Below are 16,119 nucleotides of genomic sequence, written 5' to 3'. Positions count from 1 at the left end.
ATCAGAGCAAAGGACAGATTTCCACCGGTCTAATGTCCATTGTTGGTGTTTCTTGTCCCAAGCAAGTCTCTTCTTCTTATTGGTGTCCTTTAGTAGTTAGACAAAGATTTTTTTCTTCAACAAACACAGGATGTACTGCTAACACCCGACAAAGCCAACATCCCCGTTATTGGCAAGAGAAAGAGACGCAGGTACAGACAGTACCCTCAAAGCTCATCACTAAGCTAAGGATCTTGGGACTAAACACCTCCCTCTGCAACTGGATCCTGGACTTCCTGACGGGCCACCCCCAGGTGGTGAGGGTAGGTAGCAACACATCCGCCACGCTCATCCTCAACACTGGAGCTCCTCAGGGGTGCGTGCTCAGTCTCTTGCTGTACTCCCTGTTCACCCACGACTGCATGGCCAGGCACGACTCCAACACCATCATTAAGTTTGCAGACGACACAACAGTGGTAGGCCTGATCACCGACAACGACAAGACAGCCTATAGGGAGGAGGTCAGAGACCTGGCCGGGTGGTGTCAGAATAACAACCTATCCCTCAACGTAACCAAGACTAAGGAGATGATTGTGGACTAGAGGAAAAGGAGGACTGAGCACACCCCCATTCTCATCGACGGGGCTGTAGTGGAGCAGGTTGAGAGCTTCAAGTTCCTTGATGTCCACATCACCAACAAACTAGAATGGTCCAAACACACCAAGACAGTCGTGAAGAGGGCACGACAAAGCCTATTCCCCCTCAGGAAACTAAACAGATTTGGCATGGGTCCTGAGATCCTCAAAAGGTTCCACAGCTGCAACAGAGAGCATCCTGACTGGTTGCATTACTGCCTGGTACGGCAATTGCTCGGCCTCTGACCGCAAGGCACTACAGAGGGTAGTGCGTACGGCCCAGTACATCACTGGGGCTAATCTGCCTGCCATCCAGGACGTCTACACCAGGCGGTGTCAGAGGAAGGCCCTAAAAATTGTCAAAGACCCCAGCCAACCCAGTCATAGACGGTTCTCTCTACTACCACATGGCAAGTGGTATCAGAGTGTCAAGTCAAGGACAAAAAGGCTTCTCAACAGTTTTATTCCCAAGCCATAAGACTCCTGAACATGTAATCAGATGGCTACCCGGACTATTTGCATTGTGTGCCCCCCAACCCCTGTTTTACGCTGCTGCTACTCTCTGTTTATCATATATGCATAGTCACTTTAACTATATCTACATGTACATATTACTTGACTAACCGGTGTTTGTATGTAGCTTTGCTACTTTTATAGCCTCTCTACTGTATATAGCCTCACTACCATCATTTTTCACTGTCTTTTTACTGTTGTTTTTTTTCTTTACTTACCTATTGTTCACCTAATACCTTTTTTGCACTATTGGTTAGAGCCTGTAAGTAAGCATTTCACTGTAAGGTCTACACCTGTTGTATTCGGCGCACATGACAAATAAACTTTGATTTGAATTAAATTGAATTGAGAGAGCGAGATCTAACAAATCTGTGTAGAATAGGGGAAATGAGACGAGTGGAGAAAGCTGTTGTAGACTATTGACATCTACCCCTGGCGTCAATCTATCCTTATCATAGAGATAGCAATATAAAACATTGTGTTATATTTCACTCTGTGGTCCTTTCTTCTTCTTCTTCTTCTTCTTGTGTGGGTCCTGTGGAGGTTAACTGGCTCTTTCTGTAGCTGCTGCTCACCATCGCCCTCCTCAGGTATCAGATTGTACTGCAGCCAGGGACAGAAAGCAATCCGAGAGAGAGAGAGCGAGAGAGAGCGAGAGAGAGCGAGAGAGAGAGAGAGAGACATCATACACTACATTATAAGAGAGAGGGGGGGGCATGATCTGAGTGAACAAGAGAGAGCGAGAGATGTCTCCAATAACAATGCTTGCAACTCCCCCCACCTGGGCTTCAAAACAAGAGGCCCACATTACATCACTTCCTTCCTCACCTGTAGCAAGAGCAGCTGTGTCCATACCATAAACACTATCAGTGAAACAAATCCAGAACTACCTCTCCCTACCTGAAGTGGAGATTACGGAATTCAGGGAGAGCAAACAACAAGAATGTGACACTGTCCGGACGCTGGCGGAAGAGTTGAGGCTTTTCCAGGAGGAGAGCCGTGCTTTAATATTAACAGTTAAAACAGAAGTTAAGACAGAACACTGAACAAATGATGTCCTCCAAGAGGAGCTGTGTGTAGTGAAGGTGGAGCTGAAGCAGAGAGAGAGAGGGACATGATGTCCTCCGTGAGGAGCTGTGTGTAGTGAAGGTGGAGCTGAAGCAGAGAGAGAGAGGGACATGATGTCCTCCGTGAGGAGCTGTGTGTAGTGAAGGTGGAGCTGAAGCAGAGAGAGAGAGGGACATGATGTCCTCCGTGAGGAGCTGTGTGTAGTGAAGGTGGAGCTGAAGCAGAGAGAGAGAGGGACATGATGTCCTCCGTGAGGAGCTGTGTGTAGTGAAGGTGGAGCTGAAGCAGAGAGAGAGAGGGACATGATGTCCTCCGTGAGGAGCTGTGTGTAGTGAAGGTGGAGCTGAAGCAGAGAGAGAGAGGGACATGATGTCCTCAGTCAGCAGCTTCTGACCAACAGAGCCGCCCCAACAGCCTGGTAGAAGCCCAGATACCCCTGATCCCAGTGCAGCCTTCACCCCATCAGCCTCACAGGCATCTCAGCCTGCCCTGACCTGCCAACCTCTCAGCCTGCCCTGACCTGCCAACCTCTCAGCCTGCCCTGACCTGCCAACCTCTCAGCCTGCCCTGACCTGCCAACCTCTCAGCCTGCCCTGACCTGCCAACCTCTCAGCCTGCCCTGACCTGCCAACCTCTCAGCCTGCCCTGACCTGCCAACCTCTCAGCCTGCCCTGACCTGCCAACCTCTCAGCCTGCCCTGACCTGCCAACCTCTCAGCCTGCCCTGACCTGCCAACCTCTCAGCCTGCCCTGACCTGCCAACCTCTCAGCCTGCCCTGACCTGCCAACCTCTCAGCCTGCCCTGACCTGCCAACCTCTCAGCCTGCCCTGACCTGCCAACCTCTCAGCCTGCCCTGACCTGCCAACCTCTCAGCCTGCCCTGACCTGCCAACTTCCCAGCAGTCTGACCATGTTCAGCCGAACACACCTACAGAGGACCGGAGGCAGGATCCAGTTCAACCCAGGAGACCTCCCAAAACTGCAGTTCTGATAGACTGTAATGGGAAGTATCTGGAAGATAAGAGACTGTTCCCCAGACACCAGACAGCTAAATGTGGGTATCCCACTACTGACAGTGCACTACAGCTGCTCTATCAGGTCAGGCTGGAAAATCCTGATAACCTCATCATACATACTGGGACAAATGACCTGCACACAAAAGGAGAAAGAGTGTCTGAGGAAGCACACAGCCTTTTCCCAATGACAAACATTAGTATATCCACCTTTCTAGAAAGATCTCAAAGTTTCTTAGATTTTTACCAGACCTCAGAAGTCGTCCCCTGATGTGGTTTAAGCATTGTTGTGAGCACAGAAAATCTCATTTTGTTGTTTTTCTATAAAAAAAAAGTGTTGAAAAAAACTGGAAAGAAAACCATTAAAAATAAATAAAAATGAATTAGCAGAAAATATAAGCAGATTTAAAATGGCCCTACAAATGTTTCTTGCTGTGCATGACTCCACATTAGCATGTCATCCTGTAACACAGCATTTTGATTGGGCCATCCTAGAAATGTCATATTTGACATTGGTGGTTATGTCAGTTATGCCACATTTATGAACCCTTTATAGAGCATTACATACAGTTAAAGATGACTTGTGACACATTTATGTGTTTTGAAGGCTTTATGAAGCCTTTATAAGCTCCATGTAATTTAAAGTGGGACCGAAAAAGACAGTAACATTTTGGAACCATTTGAAATTAAGCTCCAAAACACTAAACAACCCTACTATCCAAACACACAGGGAAATCAATCAAATTGTTACAGAAATTAAAACCTCTTATTTGACAAATTCGGGAAAATTCTACAAAAACGCAGAATAAACTGAATTGCTATTTGGCCTTCGTAAGAGAATACAAATTGGCAGCGTCATGACGTTGCCCTTTTTGGACACTGCGAGCACCATCCCCCTCCCCCTGCACCATGCCCCTCCCCCTGCACCATCCCCCTACCTCTGCACCATCCCCCTACCTCTGCACCATCCCCCTACCTCTGCACCATCCCCCTACCTCTGCACCATCTCCCTCTGTCTCCTACACCCAGGCTGCTGTGGTCAGAAGGGGTTGTAAATTCCTATGAGGAGATCCTCTCCTCATGGCCACAGTATAGAGAGAGAGTGAGTTTCATAGAGAGGACAAAGGAATTCACCTCACAGAACTGGAGAACCGAACGACTTTATGTTCTGGAGAAGGTATAAAAGATCGGTGAAGAATCCAGCTACGAACTGGTCCGTTTGGTACAATTTTGTGAAACTCATGAGAGACAATACTGCCACATTACTATAATCATGTTTATAGAAGAGTCTCAGGTATGAGACTTACATCTAAATGGTTGTATAAAATGAATGAATAAGGATGGAACTGTTTGTGAAATTGTGTAATGTGATTTTGGACTGTTTAATGAAGGAAACTCCAATTCCCTTTGGAGTTTAACTAAATCAGAGGACCGCCCATGAGCACAGTTATGGTCTAGCGTCATAGGACAGGCCCTTTTCTGCTCTTCCGAATAAAACCCCCACCTAGGTTTTCTATCACCTGACCGAGCTTACCTCAATTACGAGATGGCTAAAGGTTGGAGACCATGCATTTCTCTTGATGAACTTTTAACCATACCATGTGGTTAAACTCTTAGACTATCGATACCGACAGAATAAGAACAAGTCTTTGATATTAATTACTAGTCTGCAGCTAGGAATTCGGTATCATTGTACGCGAAGACCGACAACCGCCGAAGAAGCTATTCTATAACGACATGAATGAATGTTACTCTGAACTATGCATTCTAACCACGACAGAGAGAGAGGGCGGACAGACTCTCCAACAGAAACAAACTTTTCAACAGAGATCCCGACGACACACCGAGTGTAAATATATATATTGATTGCAATTGTTCCCGAATGAGTGAGCGTTCATGTGCAAAGGATTAGCATTTCAATTGTTATAATTATCAACTCTGTAGTGCCTTCTCAGTTGACCCCCACTCCCCTTTTGTCTAACAAGCCGCCATGCCGGTTTAGCCCACTAGGGAACATTCTCCTATCATTTCCTTGTAAACATATCTACTGTTTGTTATGCATTTCTGTGAATTACTTAGTTAGTAAATAAATGATTTTAAGACAATTGATGTATGGATGACTCATAGTGAAGACTGGGTTCGTGCAGATAACCAAGAATTTACGACGTTTGGAATGAGACTGACGTGAGGTAAATAAGTCACTAATTCGAAGACTAATTGATCAGATATTAAAATATCTGAAAGTTATATCAGGAAAATTATAACTTTGTAATCAGAATATTTTCCTTAGTGCCCCGACTTCCTAGTTAATTACAGTTACATGATTAATCAGGTTAACCGCGTAATAATAATTACAGAGAGTTATTTGCTAAATATGTCTTCAGTTTTAATGATGCCAAAGACACGACAGCATAATATCGCTACTCTTTTCAGAGATACAAAACAGAAACAGATCCTGACCAAATACAGGCTCAGCGACCACTAATTGGCTTTAGAAAAAGGGAGACACAAAAAAAAACATGGCTACCCAAAGAGGAGAGTCTATGTGATCACTGCAGAAAAATAATCCCAAATAATAATATTTTTTCAACAACATTTCTCAATCAATTCCCAACTTCTGCGCATTTACTAACAACATAAAGCTGGGAATTATTCTGTGTGAGGGAGAAACCTCAAATACTACTGCCAGATACGTGTCTGATTGCCATAGCCTAAGGGACATCCCAATTTTCGGAAGTATTTAAATTGTATATAACTTACAAGTAATACATAGTGGATCCATAACCCAAGTACATTTAGTTGTTTATTTATTAGCCATTCTTTGTTTTCCTTTTTAGAATCCTATTTTTATTGAATTACATTTATTCACCGAAGATTCCACAATACAACAGCAGTAGTGTTGTACCTGTATACATGATTATACTGTATGTACTATTATTATCAAATCAAAATTGTATTTTTTCACATGGGGAAATACAACAGGTGAAATGCTTACTTACAAGCCAATTAACCAACAATGCAGTTCAAGAAATAGAGTTAAGAAAATATTTACTAAATAAACTAAAGTAAAAAATGTAATAAAAAGTAACACAGTAAAATAACAATAGCGAGGCTGTATACAGGGGGTACCGGTACAGAGTCAATGTGGAGGCTATATACAGGAGGTACCGGTACAGAGTCAATGTGGAGGCTTTATACAGGGTGTTACGGTACAGAGTCAATGTGGAGGCTATATACAGGAGGTACCAGTACAGAGTCAATGTGGAGGCTATATACAGGAGGTACCAGTACAGAGTCAATGTGGAGGCTATATACAGGAGGTACCGGTACAGAGTCAATGTGGAGGCTATATACAGGGTGTTACGGTACAGAGTCAATGTGGAGGCTATATACAGGGTGTTACGGTACAGAGTCAATGTGGAGGCTATATACAGGGTGTACTGGTACAGAGTCAATGTGGAGGCTATACACAGGGGGTACCGGTACAGAGTCAATGTGGAGGCTATATACAGGGTATTACGGTACAGAGTCAATGTGGAGGCTATATACAGGGTGTACTGGTACAGAGTCAATGTGGAGGCTATACACAGGGGGTACCGGTACAGAGTCAATGTGGAGGCTATATACAGGGTGTTACGGTACAGAGTCAATGTGGAGGCTATATACAGGGGTTACCGGTACAGAGTCAATGTGGAGGCTATATACAGGGTGTACTGGTACAGAGTCAATGTGGAGGCTATACACAGGGGGTACCGGTACAGAGTCAATGTGGAGGCTATATACAGGGGGTACTGGTACAGAGTCAATGTGGAGGCTATATACAGGGGTTACCGGTACAGAGTCAATGTGGAGGCTATATACAGGGTGTACTGGTACAGAGTCAATGTGGAGGCTATATACAGGGGGTACCGGTACAGAGTCAATGTGGAGGCTATATACAGGGGTTACCGGTACAGAGTCAATGTGGAGGCTATATACAGGGGGTACCGGTACAGAGTCAATGTGGAGGCTATATACAGGAGGTACCAGTACAGAGTCAATGTGGAGGCTATATACAGGGGGTACCGGTACAGAGTCAATGTGGAGGCTATATACAGGGGGTACCGGTACAGCGTCAATAGCGAGGCTGTATACAGGGGTACCGGTTATTATTACTGAAATTAACCATTGCACTGTATGCTGTACCACTATACTGCTTTGGCAATATCTACACATTATTTAATGCTGAGAGAGAGAGAGAGAGAGAGAGAGAGAGAGAGAGAGAGAGAGAGAGAGAGAGAGAGAGAGAGAGAGAGAGAGAGAGAGAGAGAGAGAGGGAGAGAGAGAGAGAGAGAGAGAGAGAGAGAGAGAGAGAGAGAGAGAGAGAGAGGAGAGAGGAGAGAGAGAGAGAGAGAGAGAGAGAGAGAGAGGGAGAGAGAGAGAGAGAGAGAGAATTTGTCCCAACTTTTGTGAGTATAATGTTTACTGTTCATTTTTGATTGTTTATTTCCCTTTTGATTATCTATTTCACTTGCTTTGACAATGTAAATATATGTTTCCCATGTCAATAAATCCCATTGAATTGAATTGTGAGAGAGAGACTACATTAGGGTGGACAACATGGGCCACAGTGTGTGTAGGTGAAACAAACGTCTGTGCTGCTAACAGTATAGCATTGAATGAATTGTGATTAGTGAGAAAGTTAGATGCACAAATATCATACTGCCAAGGTGTCACACCATTAGCCCCAAGACATGCTAACCTCTCACCATTACAATAACATGGGAAGTTAGCATTTTATATCATACCCCCAAGACATGCTATCCTCTCACCATTACAATAACAGGGGAGGTTAGCATTTTATATCATACCCTCAAGACATGCTAACCTCTCACCATTACAATAACAGGGGAGGTTAGCATTTTATATCATACCCCCAAGACATGCTAACCTCTCACCATTACAATAACAGGGGATGTTAGCATTTTATATCATACCCCCAAGACATGCTAACCTCTCACCATTACAATAACAGGGGAGGTTAGCATTTTATATCATACCCCCAAGACATGCTAACCTCTCACCATTACAATAACAGGGGAGGTTAGCATTTTATATCATACCCCCAAGACATGCTAACCTCTCACCATTACAATAACAGGGGATGTTAGCATTTTTTGGAGGGTAGGATATTTGTGCGTCTAACTTTCTCACTCATCATAACTCACGATTAATGCAGGACTATCCGTAACCATGGTAGCATCCACTTTAATGTAGGAGTGTTTAGAAACATATTATATTCTTATTTACAATAGAAATGACTCCAAAATGACACAATATATTAACCAAAACAAACAGCAAATACATCCAACAAGTTGGTAGAACCACAAGCTTGATGTAGTCACTGCATGCTGGGAATATGGGACCAAATACTACACTTATGATTACTTTAATACACATATAAGTGAATTGTCCCAAAACTTTTGGTCCTTTAAAATGTGCTGTGGTTTCTAAACGGTTTACACGATATGGATGAAATTACCCTGAAATTAAAGCTGACATTCTGCACTTTAACCTCATAGTCCTTGTATCATTTCAAGGTGCTGGAGTACAGAGCCAAAACAACAAATGTGTCAATACTGTTGGAGCTCGCTGTACATACTTTGCAATGACATCGTTGGAGTTCAGGTTTTTCCCTGTTCCTTGATTGACAGCTTTCATTGAGAAGGAGAGCTTCACTTTGTCATCACGCATCTGAGAAAGATGGAGAGAGGGAGAGGGGGAAGAGAGGGAGAGGGGGAAGAGAGGGAGAGGGGGAGAGGGGGAAGAGAGGGAGAGGGGGAGAGGGGAAGAGAGGGAGAGGGGGAGAGAGGGAGAGGGGGAGAGGGGGAGAGGAAGGAGAGGGGAGAGGGGGAGAGGGGGAAGAGAGGGAGAGGGGAGAGGGGGAAGAGAGGGAGAGGGGGAGAGGGGGAAGAGAGGGAGAGGGGGAGAGGGGGAAGAGAGGGGAGAGGGGGAAGAGAAGGATAGGGGGAAGAGAGGGAGAGGTAATGTTCTGAATCATGTGTTTATTTGGGAGAGATAGAGTTTGTGTGTGTTTTATCTCTCCCCGATGACCTTTATCCACACCTGCTCTCCCATGTCAACGACCTCTGAGACATTCTCAACCCTACAGGCTGACAACTCATTGAGAGAGAGAGAGAGGGAGAGAGAGAGGGAGAGAGAGAGGGAGAGAGAGAGGGAGAGAGAGAGAGGAGCGAGAGAGGAGAGAGGAGAAGGAGGAGAGAAGAGAGAGAGGGGAGAGAGAGAGAGGAGAGAGAGAGGGAGGAGAGGGGAGGCTGAGAGAGAGAGGGAGAGAGAGAGAGAGAGAGAGAGAGAGAGAGAGAGAGAGAGAGAGAGAGAGAGAGAGAGATCAAAGAAAAATCAATGTTTATATGTCACATGCACAGGATACAGCAGGTATAAACGTTACAGAGAAGAAGAGAGGGAGAGAGAGAGAGATGGTGAGGGAGAGAGAGAGAGATGGTGAGGGAGAGAGAGAGAGATAGTGAGGGAGAGAGAAAAGAGGGAAGAGGGAGAAAAGGTGAGAAGAAAGAGCAGTAGTGCCTCAGCTGAGTCAACATTAACCATAATATCTAAAACAGAGATATTATAAACAGAAAGCATTAACCATAATATCTAAAACAGAGATATTATAAACAGAAAGCATTAACCATAATATCTAAAACAGAGATATTATAAACAGAAAGCATTAACCATAATATCTAAAACAGAGATATTATAAACAGAAAGCATTAACCATAATATCTAAAACAGAGATATTATAAACAGAAAGCATTAACCATAATATCTAAAACAGAGATATTATAAACAGAAAGCATTAACCATAATATCTAAAACAAACAGAGATATTATAAACAGAAAGCATTAGCCATAATATCTAAAACGAACAGAGATATTATAAACAGAAAGCATTAACCATAATATCTAAAACAGAGATATTATAAACAGAAAGCATTAACCATAATATCTAAAACAGAGATATTATAAACAGAAAGCATTAACCATAATATCTAAAACAGAGATATTATAAACAGAAAGCATTAACCATAATATCTAAAACAGAGATATTATAAACAGAAAGCATTAACCATAATATCTAAAACAGAAAGAGATATTATAAACAGAAAGCATTAACCATAATATCTAAAACAAACAGAGATATTATAAACAGAAAGCATTAACCATAATATCTAAAACAGAGATATTATAAACAGAAAGCATTAACCATAATATCTAAAACAAACAGAGATATTATAAACAGAAAGCATTAACCATAATATCTAAAACAGAGATATTATAAACAGAAAGCATTAACCATAATATCTAAAACAGAGATATTATAAACAGAAAGCATTAACCATAATATCTAAAACAGAAAGAGATATGATAAACAGAAAGCATTAACCACAATATCTAAAACAGAGATATTATAAACAGAAAGCATTAACCATAATATCTAAAACAAACAGAGATATTATAAACAGAAAGCATTAACCATAATATCTAAAACAGAAAGAGATATGATAAACAGAAAGCATTAACCATAATATCTAAAACAAACAGAGATATTATAAACAGAAAGCATTAACCATAATATCTAAAACAGAGATATTATAAACAGAAAGCATTAACCATAATATCTAAAACAAACAGAGATATTATAAACAGAAAGCATTAACCATAATATCTAAAACAGAGATATTATAAACAGAAAGCATTAACCATAATATCTAAAACAGAAAGAGATATGATAAACAGAAAGCATTAACCATAATATCTAAAACAAACAGAGATATTATAACCAGAAAGCATTAACCATAATATCTAAAACGAACAGAGACATTTAAAACAGAAAGCATTAACCATAATATCTAAAACAAACAGAGATATTATAAACAGAAAGCATTAACCATAATATCTAAAACAAACAGAGATATTATAAACAGAAAGCATTAACCATAATATCTAAAACGAACAGAGACATTTAAAACAGAAACCATTAACCGTAATATCGAAAACAGACAGAGAAATTATAAACAGAAAGACATCACTGTTCTGACATGACTTATTTTATTAAATCTATGCAATGGATTCCTTGCTTTCACCTGTCCAATCATGTTAGATAAATTATTCCAACAGGAGTCGGGAGGAACCGGGTGTGAAGATGGATGACGAGGAGGAGATCTGGCTGACGACTGTGGCACCTTTTGGGAGCATGGAGAGGCCAGAGATAGCTAGACTGGTAAATTTGGCTAAGGAACTAGGAACTAGACTAAGGTGGGTATTGGAGAAAGGCCATCAGTGCGTGTTCTGCCAGGGGTACAGCGGATGAAGGTGCGGCATGAGCCTGGTGAACGGATAGACGTGGTTATGGACAGAGAGGAAGAAGGAGGAGCCGAGGGCAGATGTGTGTTGAGGAAGAATGCCACCAACAAGTACAAACCGTATTCTTCTGTTTCTGATGGCTCAGAAATGTTACCTGACGAGAGTGAGGATGAATTACCGGTGGTGGCAGGTTTGGTGAAGACCTCCGAGTCCAAGCTTCGCCCCCGATGGTCATGCAAAAGATGATTCGGGCCCAGTGGGAGTGACATTTTTGGAAAAAGTAGATCCCTACATTTTGGCAGATCCATACGTAGTCTCAGACCGGGTAGAAAATAAGTTGGGTACTGTTAAATCTGTGAAGGTAGCTCGAAGTGGACTTGGGATGACCGGTGTTTCTTCCATCCAGAGGGAGCGGACACTTCGCGTCACATGACTAGGTACAAGGCCTGTGACTTGCTGTGCTCTCTGGAGCAGGGCGCCGTTGAAAGGAGCGATTACTTGGGTGAAAGGTTGAGGTTGCCAGGGTCAGAGTAGAACAGAAGGTGTCGTATGCTGAGGCAGTGAAGAGAGTAGAGGATGATGGGTAGAGGGTTAGGGTATGGAAGGTTAGGGTATGTAGGGTTAGAGTATGTGTAACAGGGTTATATTGGTGATTCCCCTTGCCACTTTATTGTTAAGCCAATGGGGTTTTGGTTTTATTTTTGTCTTGCCTTCACCTACTCAACATGGCATCTTAGTGGCTGGTTTGCGTGGCTTGCTTACGAGGGAGGATGTTTCAGTTAGAATCGTTCCAGTGAACAAGCGCCAAACCAGCGGTAAGTTGTTGGTTGCAAAGCACTGTACGTCAAAAGTGATTTTTATACTCCCAAGTGATGATTTAAATGTACAATTTATATCAATTTGTTTGTAAATGTTATTCGAACATCACACATAAGATGCAGCGTTTTTTGGTGAATATTGGTTGTGCATTTTGTTGTAGAGAATTCCAGCTAATACTAGCTAGCAACTTACTGTGTCTGGTGGGGGGGTGCAGAGTTGGATGGTGAGCCGTGCATTGCATGACGTGCAATTTTGTGCTGTTCCTATCAGAATAAAGCTCCATGACTGGTGGTACAAGTTGGAGTTCGTGTCGATGATTGATTGTACACAACGCAAGAAGAGTACTGTTACATATGGAGGGTTAGAGTATGGAGGGTTAGGGTATGGAGGGTTAGAGTATGGAGGGTTAGGGTATGGAGGGTTAGGGTATGGAGGGTTAGGGATGGAGGGTTAGAGTATGGAGGGTTAGAGTATGGAGGGTTAGGGTATGGAGGGTTAGAGTATGGAGGGTTAGAGTATGGAGGGTTAGGGATGGAGGGTTAGGGTATGGAGGGTTAGAGTATGGAGGGTTAGGGATGGAGGGTTAGAGTATGGAGGGTTAGAGTATGGAGGGTTAGGGTATGGAGGGTTAGAGTATGGAGGGTTAGGGTATGGAGGGTTAGGGATGGAGGGTTAGAGTATGGAGGGTTAGGGTATGGAGGGTTAGGGATGGAGGGTTAGAGTATGGAGGGTTAGAGTATGGAGGGTTAGAGTATGGAGGGTTAGGGTATGGAGGGTTAGAGTATGGAGGGTTAGGGTATGGAGGGTTAGGGTATGGAGGGTTAGAGTATGGAGGGTTAGGGATGGAGGGTTAGGGTATGGAGGGTTAGGGATGGAGGGTTAGAGTATGGAGGGTTAGGGATGGAGGGTTAGGGTATGGAGGGTTAGAGTATGGAGGGTTAGGGATGGAGGGTTAGAGTATGGAGGGGTTAGGGTATGTAGGGTTAGGGTATGGAGGGTTAGGGATGGAGGGTTAGGGTATGGAGGGTTAGAGTATGGAGGGTTAGGGATGGAGGGTTAGGGTATGGAGGGTTAGAGTATGGAGGGTTAGAGTATGTAGTGTTTGATTATGGAGCGTTAGGGTATGATGGGTTAGGGTATGGAGGGTTAGAGTATGGAGGGTTAGAGTATGGAGGGTTAGGGATGGAGTGTTAGGGTATGGAGGGTTAGAGTATGGGGGGTTAGGGTATGGAGGGTTAGGGTATGGAGGGTTAGGGATGGAGTGTTAGGGTATGGAGGGTTAGAGTATGGGGGGTTAGGGTATGGAGGGTTAGAGTATGGGGGGTTAGAGTATGGAGGGTTAGGGTATGGAGGGTTAGAGTATGGAGGGTTAGAGTATGGAGGGTTAGGGATGGAGGGTTAGAGTATGGAGGGTTAGAGTATGGAGGGTTAGAGTATGGAGGGTTAGAGTATGGAGGGTTAGGGTATGGAGGGTTAGAGTATGGAGGGTTAGGGTATGGAGGGTTAGGGTATGGAGGGTTAGAGTATGGAGGGTTAGGGTATGGAGGGTTAGAGTATGGAGGGTTAGGGTATGGAGGGTTAGGGTATGGAGGGTTAGGGTATGGAGGGTTAGAGTATGGAGGGTTAGAGTATGGAGGGTTAGGGTATGGAGGGTTAGGGTATGGAGGGTTAGAGTATGGAGGGTTAGGGTATGGAGGGTTAGGGTATGGAGGGTTAGGGTATGGAGGGTTAGAGTATGGAGGGTTAGAGTATGGAGGGTTAGGGATGGAGGGTTAGAGTATGGAGGGTTAGGGTATGGAGGGTTAGAGTATGGAGGGTTAGGGATGGAGGGTTAGAGTATGGAGGGTTAGGGATGGAGGGTTAGAGTATGGAGGGTTAGAGTATGGAGGGTTAGGGTATGGAGGGTTAGGGTATGGAGGGTTAGAGTATGGAGGGTTAGGGTATGGAGGGTTAGAGTATGGAGGGTTAGGGATGGAGGGTTAGGGATGGAGGGTTAGAGTATGGAGGGTTAGAGTATGGGGGGTTAGAGTATGGAGGGTTAGGGATGGAGGGTTAGGGTATGGAGGATTAGAGTATGGGGGGTTAGAGTATGGAGGGTTAGAGTATGGGGGGTTAGAGTATGGAGGGTTAGAGTATGTAGTGTTTGATTATGGAGCGTTAGGGTATGCAGGGTTAGGGTATGCAGGGTTAGGGTAATGAGGGTTAGGGTATGCAGGGTTAGGGTATGTAGGGTTAGGGTAATGAGGGTTAGGGTATGCAGGGTTAGGGTATGTAGGGTTAGGGTAATGAGGGTTAGGGTATGCAGGGTTAGGGTAATGAGGGTTAGGGTATGCAGGGTTAGGGTAATGAGGGTTAGGGTATGCAGGGTTAGGGTATGTGGGGTTAGGGTATGCAGGGTTAGGGTAATGAGGGTTAGGGTATGCAGGGTTAGGGTATGTAGGGTTAGGGTATGCAGGGTTAGGGTAATGAAGGTTAGGGTATGCAGGGTTAGGGAATGCAGGGTTAGGGTATGTAGGGTTAGGGTAATGAGGGTTAGGGTATGCAGGGTTAGGGTATGTAGGGTTAGGGTATGTAGGGTTAGGGTATGTGGGGTTAGGGTATGCAGGGTTAGGGTATGTAGGGTTAGGGTAATGAGGGTTAGGGTATGTAGGGTTAGGGTATGCAGGGTTAGGGTAATGAGGGTTAGGGTATGCAGGGTTAGGGAATGCAGGGTTAGGGTATGTAGGGTTAGGGTAATGAGGGTTAGGGTATGCAGGGTTAGGGTATGTAGGGTTAGGGTATGTAGGGTTAGGGTAATGAGGGTTAGGGTATGCAGGGTTAGGGAATGCAGGGTTAGGGTATGTAGGGTTAGGGTATGCAGGGTTAGGGTATGCAGGGTTAGGGTATGTAGGGTTAGGGTATGCAGGGTTAGGGTATGTAGGGTTAGGGTATGCAGGGTTAGGGAATGCAGGGTTAGGGTATGCAGGGTTAGGGTATGCAGGGTTAGGGTATGTAGGGTTAGGGTAATGAGGGTTAGGGTATGTAAGGTTAGGGTATGCAGGGTTAGGGTATGCAGGGTTAGGGTAATGAGGGTTAGGGTATGCAGGGTTAGGGTATGCAGGGTTAGGGTATGCAGGGTTAGGGTATGTAGGGTTAGGGTATGTAGCTAGACTAACTATACTGAACAAAAATATAAACGCATCATGCAACAATTTCAAAGATTGTGCAGAGTTAGAGTTCACATAACCAAATCAGTCAATTGAAATAAATACATTTGGCCCTAATCTATGGATTTCACATGGCAGGGGTGCAGGGCATAGGCCCACCCACTTGGGAGCCAGGCCCAGCCAATCAGTATGAGTTTCTCTCTATAAAAAAAGGGCTTTATTACAGACAGGTGAAGAAGCCAGATGGGCTGCGGTTGTGAGGCCGGTTGGACGTATTACCAAATTCTCTAAAAAGACGTTGGCTTATGGTAGAGAAATTAACATTTAATTCCCTGGCAACAGCTCTGGTGGTCATTCCTGCGGTCAGCATGCCAATTGCACGCTCCCTCAAAACATGAGACACCTGTGGCATTATGTTGTGTGACAAAACTGCACATTTTAGACTGGCATTTTTATTGTCCCCAGCACAAGGTGCACCTGTGTAATGATCATGCTGTTTAATAAGCTTATTGATATGCCACACCTGTCAGTCAGGTGGATGGATTATTTTGTCAAACGTGAAATGCTCACTAACATGGATGTA

Source organism: Salmo trutta, chromosome 36, assembly GCF_901001165.1.
Source record: "Salmo trutta chromosome 36, fSalTru1.1, whole genome shotgun sequence".
In the NCBI taxonomy this organism is placed as follows: domain Eukaryota; kingdom Metazoa; phylum Chordata; class Actinopteri; order Salmoniformes; family Salmonidae; genus Salmo; species Salmo trutta.
This window is presented reverse-complemented; position numbering follows the sequence as displayed.